The 13,886-nt window shown below is 38.7% G+C and overlaps 1 pseudogene; it reads left to right on the top strand.

Annotated features, from left to right (window-relative positions):
- LOC122908382 overlaps window positions 1–13,017 on the top strand; it is a 62,962-nt pseudogene extending 49,945 nt beyond the window's left edge.
- Window positions 13,018–13,886: the final 869 nt, after the last annotated feature.

The raw sequence follows: 13,886 nt of genomic DNA, 5'->3' as shown, positions 1-13,886 counted from the left end.
AGGGATTAAGAATACAAGATAGAGCATTTCCCCTCTTTATACTCAATAAGAATGTTAGACTACACTACAAATACGAATGCATCAATACCAAAACTTAATAAAGTCATCATTCACTTAATGTAAGGGAGCCCTACCCAGCAAAAAAAAAAAAAAAAAAGAAGGAAAGAAAAAAGGCATAGAGCATCCTGGAAGCCAAACTGGGCCCTGCCTGTGAAGAGTTTTCCTAGATAGAGGCGCGATGGAAGGGTTTCCAGACCTCAGCCTTTAAGTCCGACCTCACACCTTTATTTTAGGCCATGGACTTCCTGCTTTACCGTATTCCCACCAAGAAATTCTTCACAGAGAGAGAGAGCTCGCTCAATGCCCAAATTCAGAAATTGAGGGCTTTTAAGCAATATAAATTCATCAATTAATGTTCTGTAAACATATTCCTTTCTCAGTAAAATTATTTCAAAATAACAGTGGCTATCACAGAATGTCAGAAGGTTTGAAACACTTGGCTTCTCCTCCCATTGTAATCAGCCAACTTCATTATGCTTTCTGCTTAATAATTATAGATCTTATTAACAGAGATGGGTCTAATAACATAAAAATAATAGGAATTACAAATTGCATGTTCTCCCAAGGGACTAGAGATTTGTGGCATTTCATATACCATATGAAAACGTGCCTTTTATTTAAACCCATGTGCTGAGGTTTCCTAAATATAGTAAAGTGATATGATTTAACAAAAATATAAAATGCACAGGTCCTTTCTGACAAAATGCCATTTCATCCCTGCTTTGAGGAACTGACAATGATATATCCTACCTGTGCCATTACATTTCTTTCTCTCTGTACATGAGTCAGTTCATGTATGACAAATATAAAAATATGCCACCACCTTAGAATTTTTAAAATATCTTCTTGTTTTTTAGTATAATGGTGGTGGTGCTCATTGTAGAAAATCTGGAAAATAGAGAAAAGCATAAAGAAAAAACAAAATCACAATCCCACAATCTAAAAATTACTACTTGTTAATATTTTGGTTTATTTATTCCATTGTTTTTATAGATATTTTACATCGAGATCATTTTGTATTACTTCATAGTACTTTTTTCATTTAACATAACATAAATATAACATAAATATGAGCATTTTCTCTTTCCATAAAAATTGTGGGCTTATCCTCCACAATATGAGTCCACAGTAAGTTACCCCATCTTCCCCCTGTTGATGAATGTTTAGATAACTTACTTTTTCAGCATTGTCAGAAACACTTGATAAATATGCGTGCACATTTATTCTGTGAACTGGGACCCAGGCCTCTGAGGAAGGAAAGAGGGAGGTCCCTGTTGACTGAGGCCATGTCTCTGAGAGTTTTGAAAGAAAGAGTCCTAGTAGAATTATAAGGTCAAAGAATATGAACATGTTTAGAGCTCTTAATACCTTCCAGCAAACTGTTCTCCAGAAGGTTGTCCCAATTTATACTCCACTATAAGAATTCCCACTTCACAGTATCTTTGGCAGCATTGAGTATTAACATTTTTAAGGTGAAATGGTTTATCAGTGGGTTATTAGTGAGTTTGAATATCTTAGTCCCAAAGCATTTAACTCAATGCAAGAAGCATAAAAATAATTTTTGTAGGATACTTCCTGCTAAATTGGCATAGCAGATCCTCCTTTCAGTCAATTCTGAATTCTTACAAGAAAAATATTTCAATTATCATTCCAAATTTGAAGGTCTCGTCCTCTGGCTAAATAAAAGAACTGTTTACTTAACATTAAATCATGGCTTAAAGCAAAATCTCGGGTTAAGGACAGTTGGTGGTGGTTTGTTTTTTTTTTAAACCAGAAAGACTTCAATATATTAGAATATATGGAAGTATACAGTTGGAAATTTAAAAAGCAATTCAGAATTTTGCCCAAAATGTATTTCTCCATCCAGAGGAGTAATTTTAATATCAGGGGTAAAACTTCTGAGAATATACAATTAAGAAAAATCACTTTTTGCATGTCTCCAACAAATGATTTGGTTATGTGTTCCAATCAGAAGACTTTTCCTCATTGATCTCTCTCTGTGCCTCCCGTGCTTTGAAGCTAGTACTGATTCTTCCGATCCATGAGCATGGAATGGTCTTCCCTCTTTTTGTGTCTTCTTCAATTTCTTTCATGAGTGTTCTGTAGTTCCTTGAGTACAGATCCTTTACCTCTTTGGTTAGGTTTGTTCCCAGGTATCGTATGGTGCTATAGTAAATGGAGTCCATTCTCTAATCTCCCTGTCTGTATTTTCACTGTTAGTGTATAAAGAAGCAACTCATTTCCAAGCATTGATTTTGTATCCTGCCACATTACTGAATTGCTGTATGAGTTCCAGTAGTTTAAGGGTGGAGTCTTTTGGGTTTTCCATATTAAGTATCATGTCATCTGGGAAGAGAGAGAGTTTGACTTCTCCATTGCCAATTTGAATACCTTTAAATTTTTTCGTTGTTGTCTGATTGCTGTTGCCAGGACTTCTAGTACTGTGTTGAACAACAGTGGTGAGAATGGGCATCCTTGTCGTGTTCCTGATCTCAAACGGAAGGCTGTCAGCTTTTCCCCTTGATGATAATATTCGCTGTGGGTTTTTCGTAGATAGGTTTTACGAAGTTGAGGAATGTTCCCTCTTTCCCTATATTTTGAAGGGTTTTAATCAGGAATGGATGCTGTATCTTGTCAAATGCTTTTTCTGCATCAATTGAGAGGACCATGTGGTTCTTCTCACTTCTCTTATTGATTTGTTCTATCACATTGATTGATTTGCGAATGTTGAACCACCCTTGCATCCCACGGATAAATCCCACCTGATCATGGTGGATAACCTTTTTAATGTACTGTTGGATCCTATTAGCTAGGATCTTGTTGAGAATCTTGGCATCCATATTCATCAAGGATATTGGTCTGAAATTCTCCTTTTTGGTGGGGTCTTTGCCTGATTTGGGGATCAGAGTAATGCTGGCTTCATAAAAAGCTAGTACTTAACATGATCAAGGAATCAACTTTTCTTTCTAACTGTTGTAGTTACAAACATCCTCCCATGCACTCATAAATCTCCTTCTTAAAGGGCTGGTATTCCTTTTTCAGAAGTATTTCAGCCTCCAGAAATTATGTAAAGTGTCAGGCCATATCTTCAGAACTTAAATACTGATGAAAGAGGGAATTCAGGTCAGGATGCAACAGGCAGCAGAGGGTGAGAGTTTCTGACCAAAGTTTACCCAGTGGGATGTGGAAGCCTTGTCACAATCTTCTGGTTTTCACCCCACATGAGCTTAGTTGATAATAAAGTCTACCAAGGTCATGCTGTTGTACAGTCTGTAATCTTTACATATGTTATTTTTTTACCACACAACAATGCTGACAAAATAGGTCCTAGTATTCCCATCCTATAAATGGAGAAATTAAAGCCACCTGGGCTAAAGCTAGGATTAGAACCTATGTCTCTCTCATTCCAGAATCCAGGCTAGCTTTCATTTTATGTTTAGTAATATATAAAATACCTATGAAGAGCTTATAGAAATATATTACACCAAAAAAATAAAATAAACACCACTCTATTACCATCAGTTTACCTTAGAAGCCCCTTTGTGCCACTCCTCGGGGAATCTCCCCCTCCTCTCCTGAATTTTGTGTTATTAATTTACTTTCTTTTCATTATAATTGTTCTTTATATGTCTGTATCCCTAAACACTGTATTTTTAGGTTTTGCCTGTTTTGTATTTAATCTATATGGAAATAATGAATAATGTCTGTCTAAGAAAAATTTCTTTGTCATGCATTAATCACAGACTTCTCACCCTATCTGTAGTGCTAGACTTTTAAAACCAAAGTAGAAGGCCTAGACTCCTAGTTTTAAGGTAGACTTGCCAGATTTAGCCAATGGAAGTATAAATAACATTTCAACATGTATATCCCATACAATTCTGGGGACACACTTACACTTTAAAAAAATTTTGTTCTTTATCTGGAATTTCAAATGTCACTGGACATCTTGTATTCTATCTGGCAACTCTGTTTTAAGGAGACATTACATCAATTACCAGACTGAATGCCAACGGCTAACCACCCTGGAGAGTAATCAGCATCTTTCTAGTAATCCCCACAACACATTGGTGGAAATGACACAGATTCTAAACTTAGAAGATGCAGGTCCTAATTTCCATTGGCTCTTGGTTATGTGGTCTTGGACAAGCCCCTTAAACTTCCTGAGCTTTGGTTTGCTTCTCCTCAAAATAGGGATCATGGGCGACTTCCTCAAAAAAGTGAAATCAAGGGATGCCTGGGTGGCTCAGTGGGCTAAGCCGCTACCTTCGGCTCAGGTCCCGATCCTGGGGTCCTGGGATTGAGTCCTGCATCGGTTTCCTTGCTCAGCAGGGAGCCTGCCTTTCTCTCCACCTCTGCCTGCCTTCTTCCTGCCTGTGTGCTTTCTCTCTCTCTCTTTCTGGAAAATAAATAAATAAAATCTTAAAAAAAAAAAGTGAAATCAATTGCTAACATCTAGACTTAGAAACCAAAAAATAATAGCATAAGCACATTCCTCAGAGATAGGCAGGGACCATCAGAAATCCTGAAAATGCTAACAATTCAAATGCTTGCCCCTGAGTTTCAGAACCAGGGACGGAGTGTGGGAAGGGGTAGCACAGGAAATGCTCCTTCTTAAGATAAGCTGTGTAGTGGCATTTCATGTTTTGAACATCAGTTTACTTTGGAAGATTTTCAATTGTTAAAATAAAAATTGAATGAAAAACAAAACAAGATTGAGTTTTAAAATGATAATAAAATAGGGATAGTCATAATGCCTCCCTCACAGAGTTAGGGGTAGAATGAAAACATGTATATAAGAATTCTAAGAAAATACCAAAGTGGATATCGTGCCCATCATTTTAGACAAGGGAAAGGAATGGTATCACCCTGCTGTCTCCGAAAAAAATTGACAGCAGGAGAATTTCCTCCAGCATTTTTCCATAGGTCACTCAACCTTGACGGGCCAGCATGTTTAGTCTTTTCTGGCTCAACGCTCACAAGCGTACAATGCTGCTGAAGGACTTTATAAATAATTTTCATGCCAATGATGAATTCAAGTTACAGAATTTAATTCCAAAAAAGGAAAACTCCTCCTGGGCTCCCAGTGCCGGGCAGCATCTCAGAGAAGACAAGGTGCCCCTCCCAAGCTGGCCTCTGAAACAAGGTAGATTTCCACCCCCACTCCAGTGAGGAGCTCCCTGCCTGGACTGCGGACCTGACGGCAGGAGCAGCAGCGCCTTCTGGGGACCCGCCGGGGAGATGCAGCGAAGGGCTAAGGCTGCAACCCAGGAAAGCGCATCCTCAGGCTGAGCTCTGCCCTCTAGTGGCTGCAGGGGCTAATTATGCTTCAAAATGCTCGTTACCCCCTGCGGGTCGTCTCCCTCCCACAGGACCCAGAACTTTGAGTCCCAAACACCGAGAGAACTAACTAGGGAGACAGACAAATGAGAAACAGTGCAGATGGCACATGCTGTTGAGATGTGGGTGAGAGCTTGGGTTTCCACTTCTCTGAGCATCTGTCCTCTGAGCTACTGGTTCCCTCGAAATTAGAAAAACAAGACTAAAGCACCCAGCAACAGTGCCTTGAAGTTAAAGGACGGGCTTTCATTCAGAGATTTTGTGTTCTGCTTCCTGAAATGGTAACAGTAAATGGTGAATTTCTTTTAATGTCCGATGTCATCTTCCAAATGCCTTGGGTGTTTTTACCCATTTGTTACATCTAGAAACCAGTGTTCCAGCCCACCATGGGGCAGCCTTTCACATCATAATCACAGAATTATTTTCAGTTAGAGTGGTTGTCTAAGGTCATCATATCCTAGGAAAAGAAGGTATTCTGTCCATGTTATTGACTTGAGACCTTGGCAGGGTAAGTAATCTGCCTGGAGCAATTCAGTACCTAGCAGGAACACAGCAGGAATTCAGAAGGGAATGGCCTGAAACTCACATGTTCTGCCACCTTAGGCAATGTCCTTTTCACCACACCAGGATCACAAGATTTCTGATAAGATACATGTGTGGTGATCTGCTTGATTGAAGAACTGTTAACTTTTCATAACCAGAAAGGGTTGGACTGGGGCCCAGAATAGCAGGAAGTTCAGTGGGGACGGTAGGGAGTGTCTTTAGAGAGGATCAGATTGGACTAGGGGAAATTTGGGATAGTTGTTATCGCTCTTGGTGGCTTTCCGCCCTGGCTGGCCGATGACTCAGACTAGGGGGTGGAGAGGAAGGCTTCGTGTGCTGCAGAGAGCAAGTAAGGAAATAAAGGCTTATGAGAGAATGGGAAGGTTCTATACCATGGAGGGAGACGGGGAGGGAGCCTTAAAACTAGCTGTAAGGTCTAGTGCGTGCAGCTTCCAGAAAGCCAGGTGCCCTGAGTAGAGTGAAGGAGTGAGTGACTGCATCGCTAACATAAAATCCAAGCAGCGGGTCAAAGTGACCTTTAAAAATTTCTGTACATTTAAACTTTGACAAACTCTGTTTTATGGTTTCAGAAAAACTGTTTTCAAAAATATAATTAATGATGTTGGTAAGGACATAGAGAAATTGGACCCCTCCTGCATTGTGGATTGGAATGCAAATGATGCAGCCCCAATGGAAATCAATGTATTGGTTCCTCCAAAAGTTAATCATAGTATCGCTACATAATTCGTCAGTTCCACTCCTAGGTATATATGCCAAAGAATAGAAAAACAATGCTCATAGCAGCGCTGTGCATAAGAGCCAAAAGAAACAACCCAAATATCTGTCATCCAATAAATGGAAAAACAAACTGTGGTATATCCATGTAATGGGATATTAGCTACTAGCCCCCAAAAAAGAAATGAAGTACTGACACGGGCTACAGTGTGGGCGAACCTCAGAAACAGCACGCTAAGTGAAAGAAGCCAGACCCCAGAGGTCTTACGTCATATGATTTCATTTATATGAAATAGCCAGAACGAGAAAAACCCATAGAAACAGAGAGAAGATAAGTGGTTGCTGGGGGCTGAGGACAGTAGAAAATGGGGAGGAGACTGCTTAACAGGTGCAAGATATCCTTTTAGGGTGATGACGCTTTTTTAGGATCAGATGTGGTGGTTACACAACATTGTGAATGTATGTAATGCTATTAAATTGTGCCCTTTTCTTTTTTCAAGATTTTATTTATTTATTTGACAGACAGAGCTCACAAGCAGGCAGAGAGGCAGGCAGGGAGAGAGAAGAAGAAGCAGGCTCCCCGCTGAGCAGAGAGCTGGGTGCGAGGCTCGATCCCAGGACCCTGAGATCATGACCTGAGCCAAAGGCCGAGGCTTTAATCCACTGAGCCACCCAGGCACCCCAAATTGTGCCCTTTTAATGGTAAATTTTATCTTATGTGACTTACCACAATGAAAAATGAGATGGGGGTGCCTGGGTGGCTCAGTGGGTTAAGCCTCTGCCTTCGGCTCAGGTCAGGATCTCAGGGTCCTGGGATTGAGCCCCGCATTGGGCTCTCTGCTCAGTGGGGAGCCTGCTTCCTCCTCTCTCTCTCTCTGCCTACTTGTGATCTCTCTCTGTGTCAAATAAATAAATAAAATCTCTTTTAAAAAAAGGAAAATGAGATGAATTTTAACGGTCTAAAAATACATTTAATGCAAGTCACTTTAGTAACTAGTTACTGGTTAAAAGAATGAGAAGAATATTGTAATCTACATAATTGCCACGTGTTCCTCTTGAATTTAAATAATCAAATTTTAAGGGTTCTTTTCTTTCAACTAGTTGTATTTAAACTACTAGCAAATTGAAATAATTTTATGATCAACCCTGCAGTTCCCTTTCATGAGATGATTATCAATGTGCAAATAACGTTAGGAGAAATGTGAATGAGAGGATTTCTTGTCCCCTTTTGCTGTAGTTGAATTGCTATAGTTAGTAAAATTTAGCTACTCCACAATAGTAGAGAGAAGGAAATCAGAATTGTTTAGACATGAAAATCATTAAGGTCTTCTGAACTGGGTGTGTCATTGAATTTCGTATTTCATTGATTCTAAGATTCCTTTTTTTTCACATTTTAATATTGCTGAAACTGAGAGTCCTCTTACAGCTCCTGAAGCCAGAAAGTTCTAACTGATACTTATAGCCTCTGAAGCTAGAAAATTCTAACTGGGCCTCAGAACATTTTTTTATTTTTCAGGTTTTATTTTATTTTTATATTCGAGTACATTTAACATACAATGTTATATTAGTTTCAGGTATACAGTATAATGATAAAATAATTCTATACATTTCTTACAATAATTCTATACAATTCTATACATTTCTTAGTGCTCATCATAGTAAGTCTACCCTTAATTTCCTTTATCTATTTCACCCATTTGCCCACGCACCTCCCCTCTGGCATGAGTTTATTCTCTGTATTTAAGAGTCTGGTTTGTCTCTTTTTTTCTTTGTTTTGTTTCTTAAATTCCACATATGAAGGAAATCTCATGGTGTTTGTCTTTCTCTGACTGGCGTGTATCACTTAGCATAATATTCCCTGCGTCGTTGCAAGTAGCAACATCTCATTCCATTTTATGGATGAATAAATTGCGTTGTAATTTACAACACACCACTTCTTCTCTATCCATTCATTCATTGATGGACACCTGGGCTGTTTACATATCTTGGTTCTTGTAAATAAAGTGAAAAAATATCATTAGCAAATATCTTCGCCCATTCAGTAGGTTTTCTCGTCATTTTGTTGATGGTTTCCTTCACTGTGCTAAAGTTTTTTATTCCCCAAAATTTATTTTTGCTTTTGTTTCTCTTGTCAGTGAGACGCACGCAGATAAATAAATGTTTCCGTGGCTGAAGTCAAAGAAATTACTGCCTATGTTTTCTTCTAGGGCTTTTGTGGTTTCAGGTCTCAGGTCTTACTAGGTCTTTAATCCATTTTGAGTTTATTTCTGTATATGATGTAAGAAAGTTGTTCAGTTTCATTCTTTTGTTTGTAGCTATCCAGTTTTCCCCACACCATTTGTTGAAGAGACTGTCTTTTCTCTGTTGTTTCTCTGCCTTCTTTGTTGAAGATTAATTGACCATATAAGCGTGGGTTTATTTCTGGGCTTTCGATTCTGTTCTATTGGTTTATGTATTTTTTGTGCCATACTATTTTGATTACTACAGCTTTTTGGTGTGTATTGAAATCTGCAATTGTGTTACTTCGGCTTAGTTCTTCTTTCCCAAGACTGCTTTGGCTATTTGGGGTCTTTTGTTGGTTCCATACAACTTTTAGGACTGTGTGTTCTAGTTCTATGTAAAATGTTGTTGGTACTTTGATAGGGATTACATTAAATCTGTAGACTGTTTTTGGTAGTATGGACATTTTATCAGTATTGGTTCTTCTAATCCATGAGCATGGAATATCTTTCTGTTTGTGTCATGTTCAGCTTCTTTCATCAATGTTTTATAGTGTCCAGAGTATAGGTCTTTTACCTACTTGGTTACGTTTATTCCGAGGTATTTTATTCTTTTTGCTGAAATTGTAAGTGGTATTGTTTTGTTAATTTCTCTGTTACTTCATTATTAGTATATAGGAAGGCAACAGATTTCTGTATATTAATTTTGTATCTTGAGACCTACTGAATTCATCGATCAGTTCTAGTAGTTTTTTTGGTGGAATCTTTAGGTTTTTCTATGTCTAATATCATGTCATCTGCAAATAGTGAAAAGCTTTATTTTTTCCTTACCAATTTGGACATCCTCTATTTCTTTGCCTTGTCTGATTGCTGTGTCTAGGACTTCCAGTTGTATGTTGAATAAAAGTGGTGAGAGTGGAGATCTTTGTCTTGTTCCTGATCTTAGAGAAAAAGCTGTCAGTTTTTCCATCATTGAGGATGATACTAGCTGTGGGTTTTTCATATATGGTCTTTATTATGTTGAGGTATGTTCTCTCTAAACCTACATTGTTGAGAGTCTTTGTCATGAATGGATGTCGCACTTTGTCGAATGCTTTTTCTGCATCTATTGCAATGATCATATGGTTTTTATCCTTTCTCTTGTTAATGTGATATATCATCTTGGTTGACTTGCATACTGTCTTGCATACTGAACCACTCTTGCACACCTAAACTAAATCCCACTTGATAGTACTGATGATTTTAATGTATTTTTAATGATTATTTAATGCTATTGCTAATATTTCATCGAGGATTTTTGCATTTATGTTCATCAAGGATATTGGCCTATAGTTTTCTTTTTTCATAGTATCTTTATCTGGTTTTGGTATTATAGTAATGCTGGCCTTATAAACGAATATGGAAGCTCTCCTTCATCTTCTGTTTTTGGAATAGTTTGATAAGAATAGGTCTTAACCCTTTTTTAACTGTTTGGCAGAATTCACCTGTGAAGTTATCTGATCCATGTCTTTTGTTCATTGTGAGTTTTTTGGCTGCTGATTCAATTTTATTGCTAATAATCAGTCTGTTCAAATTACCTATTTCTTCCTGATTCAGTTTTGGGAGATTATGTATTTCTAGGAGTTTATCTATTTCTTCTAGGTTGTCCAATTTATGGCATATAATTTTCCATAATATTCTCTTATCCTTTGTATTTATGTGGTATCAGTTGTTATTTCTCCTTTATTTCTGATTTTATTTACTTGAGTCCTCTCTCTCTCTCTCTCTTTCTCTTTTTTGATAAGTCTGGCTAAACGTTTATCGATTTTGTTGATCTTTTCAAAGTACCATCTCCTGGTTTCCTTGATCTAGTCTATTGTCATTTTGGTCTCTATTTCATTTATTTCTGTTCTAATATTTATCATTTCTTCCTTCTACTGTCTTTGGGCTGTATTTGTTCTTCTTTTATTTACCTCCTTTAGATATAAGGTTAGGTTATTTGAAATTTTTCTTGCTGCTTGAGGTAGGCCTGTAATGCTATAATCTTTCCTCGTAGAACAGCTTTGCTGTGTCTCCAAGATTCTGGACTTTCTTGCTGCTTGTCTTTTCATTTTCATTTGCCCCCATGCAGTTTTTTATTTCCTTTTTGATTTTTTTGGTTGATCCATTCTTTGTCTAGTAGCATGTTATTTAGCTTCCATATATTTGTGTTCTTTTCAGGTTTTTTCTTGTAACTGATTTCTAGTTTCATATTGTTGTGGTCAGAAAAGATATTTGATATGATTTTAATCTTTTTTACCTTACTGAAAATTGTTTTGTGGCCTAACGTGATCATTTTGCAGAATGTTCCATGTGCACTTGAAAAGAATGTGAATTCCGCTATTTTTGGATGAAATGTTCTGAATATATCTGTTCGTTCCATCTGGTCCAGTGAGGCATTCAAAGCCATTGTTTCCTTGTCAATTTTCTGTCTGGGTGAGATGTCCATTCATGTAAGTGGAGTGTTAATGTCCCCTACTATTATTGTATTACTGTCAATTTCTCCCTTTATGTCTGTTAATAGTTGCTTTATGTAGTTAGGTGTTCTCATATTAAGTGCACACATATTTACAATTGGTATAGCCTCTTGTTGAATTGATTGTTCCCTTTATCACCATGTAGTGTCCTCCTTAGTCTCTCATTACAGCTTTCATTTTCAAGTCTATTTTGTCCAGTATAAGGATTGCTACTACAGCTCTCTTTCTGCTTCCATTTGCACGGTAAATGACTTCCTATCCCTTCGTTTTCAATCTGCCTGTGTCTTTCAGTCTGAAATGAATCTCTTGTAGGCAGCATATAGATGAGTCTTGCTTTTTTATTCATTCAGTCACCCTATGTCTTTGAGCTGGAGCATTTTATCCATTTACATTGAAAGTAAATAAGGATAGGTATGTATTTATTGCATTTTGTTACTTGTTTTACAGTTATGTTTGCAGTTCTTCTCCATGTCCTCCTTCTCCTGCTCTCTTCCCTTGCATTTTGCTGATTTTCTTTAGTCATATGCTTTGATTCCTTTCTCTTTAGTTTTTGCATATATAGTACAGGGTTTTGATTTATGGTTACCATTAGGTTTGTATATAACATCTGATGCATATAACAATCTGTATTAACCTGATGGTCACTTACGTTTGCACCTATCCTAAAAGCCAATTTTGGCCAAAAACCAGAGGTGGTGGTGGTGATGGTGGTGAGCGGGTCCTTGCATCCTAGGAAAATCCTGCAAAAAAGTCTCCATACCCACCTCTTGAAGATCTGAACGTAGACAAAGTTATTCAGGCTCAAACTGCCTTTTCTGCGAATCCTGCCAACCCAGCAATTTTGCCTGAAGCTTCTGCTTCCAGCTCTCAAGATGGAAATCTCTATCCTAAATCGTATCCGGAGCTCTCCCAGGACATGGGCCTGAGTTTAAATGAGGAAGAAATCCATGCAAATATGGCTTTGGCCCCTGGGGCATCAGTTCAAGGACCTTCCAGTTTGGACTATATAGTGGCTTCATAACTGTTAACAGTGTTCGCATTCATAGAGCAGAAATTAAGGAAAGGATTCATGAAATCATTTTGTGTAACGATCAAGATGGAAAAATTGGGTTCAGGCTTAATTCAATAGATAACAGTTTATTTGTTCAGCTGGTGCAGGCAAATTCTCCAGTCTCACTGGTTGGCCTGAGATTTGGGGACCAAGTGCTCCAGACCAGTGGGGAAAACTGTGTAGGCTGGAGCTCTAAAAAGCACACGAGGTGCTCAAACAGGCTTTTGGAGAGATGATTATTATGACTGTGCATGACAGGCCCTTTGAATGGACAATTACCAGGCATGAGAATAGTACTGGATGTGTTGGCTTTATCTTTAAAAATGGAAGGAAAACATCCACAGTGAAAGATAGTTCTGCGGCCAGAAACGGTCTTCTCAGTGAACGTAACATCTGTGAAGTCAATGGGCAGAATGTCATTGGGCCGAAGGACTCTCAGCTTGCAGACATACTGTCAACATCTGAGACTGTAGTTACTATTACAATCATGCCAGCTTTTATCTTTGAGCATATTATTAAATGGATGGCACCAAGCATTATGAAAAGCCTAAGAGACCACACCATTCCTGAGGTTTAAAAGTCATGACACAATGGAAACTTCACCAAACTTCTCCAGTTTATTTTGTGGGCAATTTAACTTTATATTATAACTTTATATCATATTATAACTTTATATTATGCACTTGAAGCTTTCTAGGAGTCAGAGAGCATATGCTGATGAAGACCTTTCTATCTTGTCGGTGCCCGAGCGGCTTGTGGCGCATGCGCGGTGGGTTGGGCTGTATGCAGGGCCAGCGCGGAGCCGGAGCAGCCCCGGAGATGCTTCTGGGCTCCGCCCTGCCCGCTCGTTGCCTCGGCCGCCGCTGCCTCAAGCCGTCGCCGCTCCGGCTGGGCCCGCGGGGGAGTCCCGGGCGCCGCACGACTTTGTCGGTGCCCGAAAGTAAACACACCATTAAGATGGCGGCTGGATGCGAACCAGTAGGCGGAACTTAAGATTTTGTATCTATGTGGCTGCAAGTGATTGGTTGTGCAACCTGGGTATATATAGACATGCACGGGCGGGGGAGAGAGAGATCCCAACAGCTACGCAGAAATAAAGCTTGCTTCGCTGAGGTCTCCTGGTCTTTCTTGCTGGCGAGAGCGACACTATCTGACATTATAGTTGGGAACCTTACTGTTTGGGTTGGATAACTTGTTCACACTTCAAGAGTGGTTGTGGCCTTATCCTGGTTTTACAGATGTGAAACTTTGGACAGATTTACTGATTTTCATAGAGTAGTTTCTCTACTGGAAACCTGATGCTTTTATAAACTATTATAGTTAGAATGACTGATACGGGCTTAGCTCTGTGTTAGAACCAACCACCTTTATCTAACATATCAGTAGCGCTGTTCATATTACTTTAGTTCTATGGCATAGCTACATTTTTCATGTGTTACCATAGTC

Source organism: Neovison vison, chromosome 1, assembly GCF_020171115.1.
Source record: "Neovison vison isolate M4711 chromosome 1, ASM_NN_V1, whole genome shotgun sequence".
Lineage (NCBI taxonomy): Eukaryota > Metazoa > Chordata > Mammalia > Carnivora > Mustelidae > Neogale > Neogale vison.
Note: the sequence above shows the minus strand (reverse complement) of the source record. Positions and strands in the feature narration are given on the sequence as shown.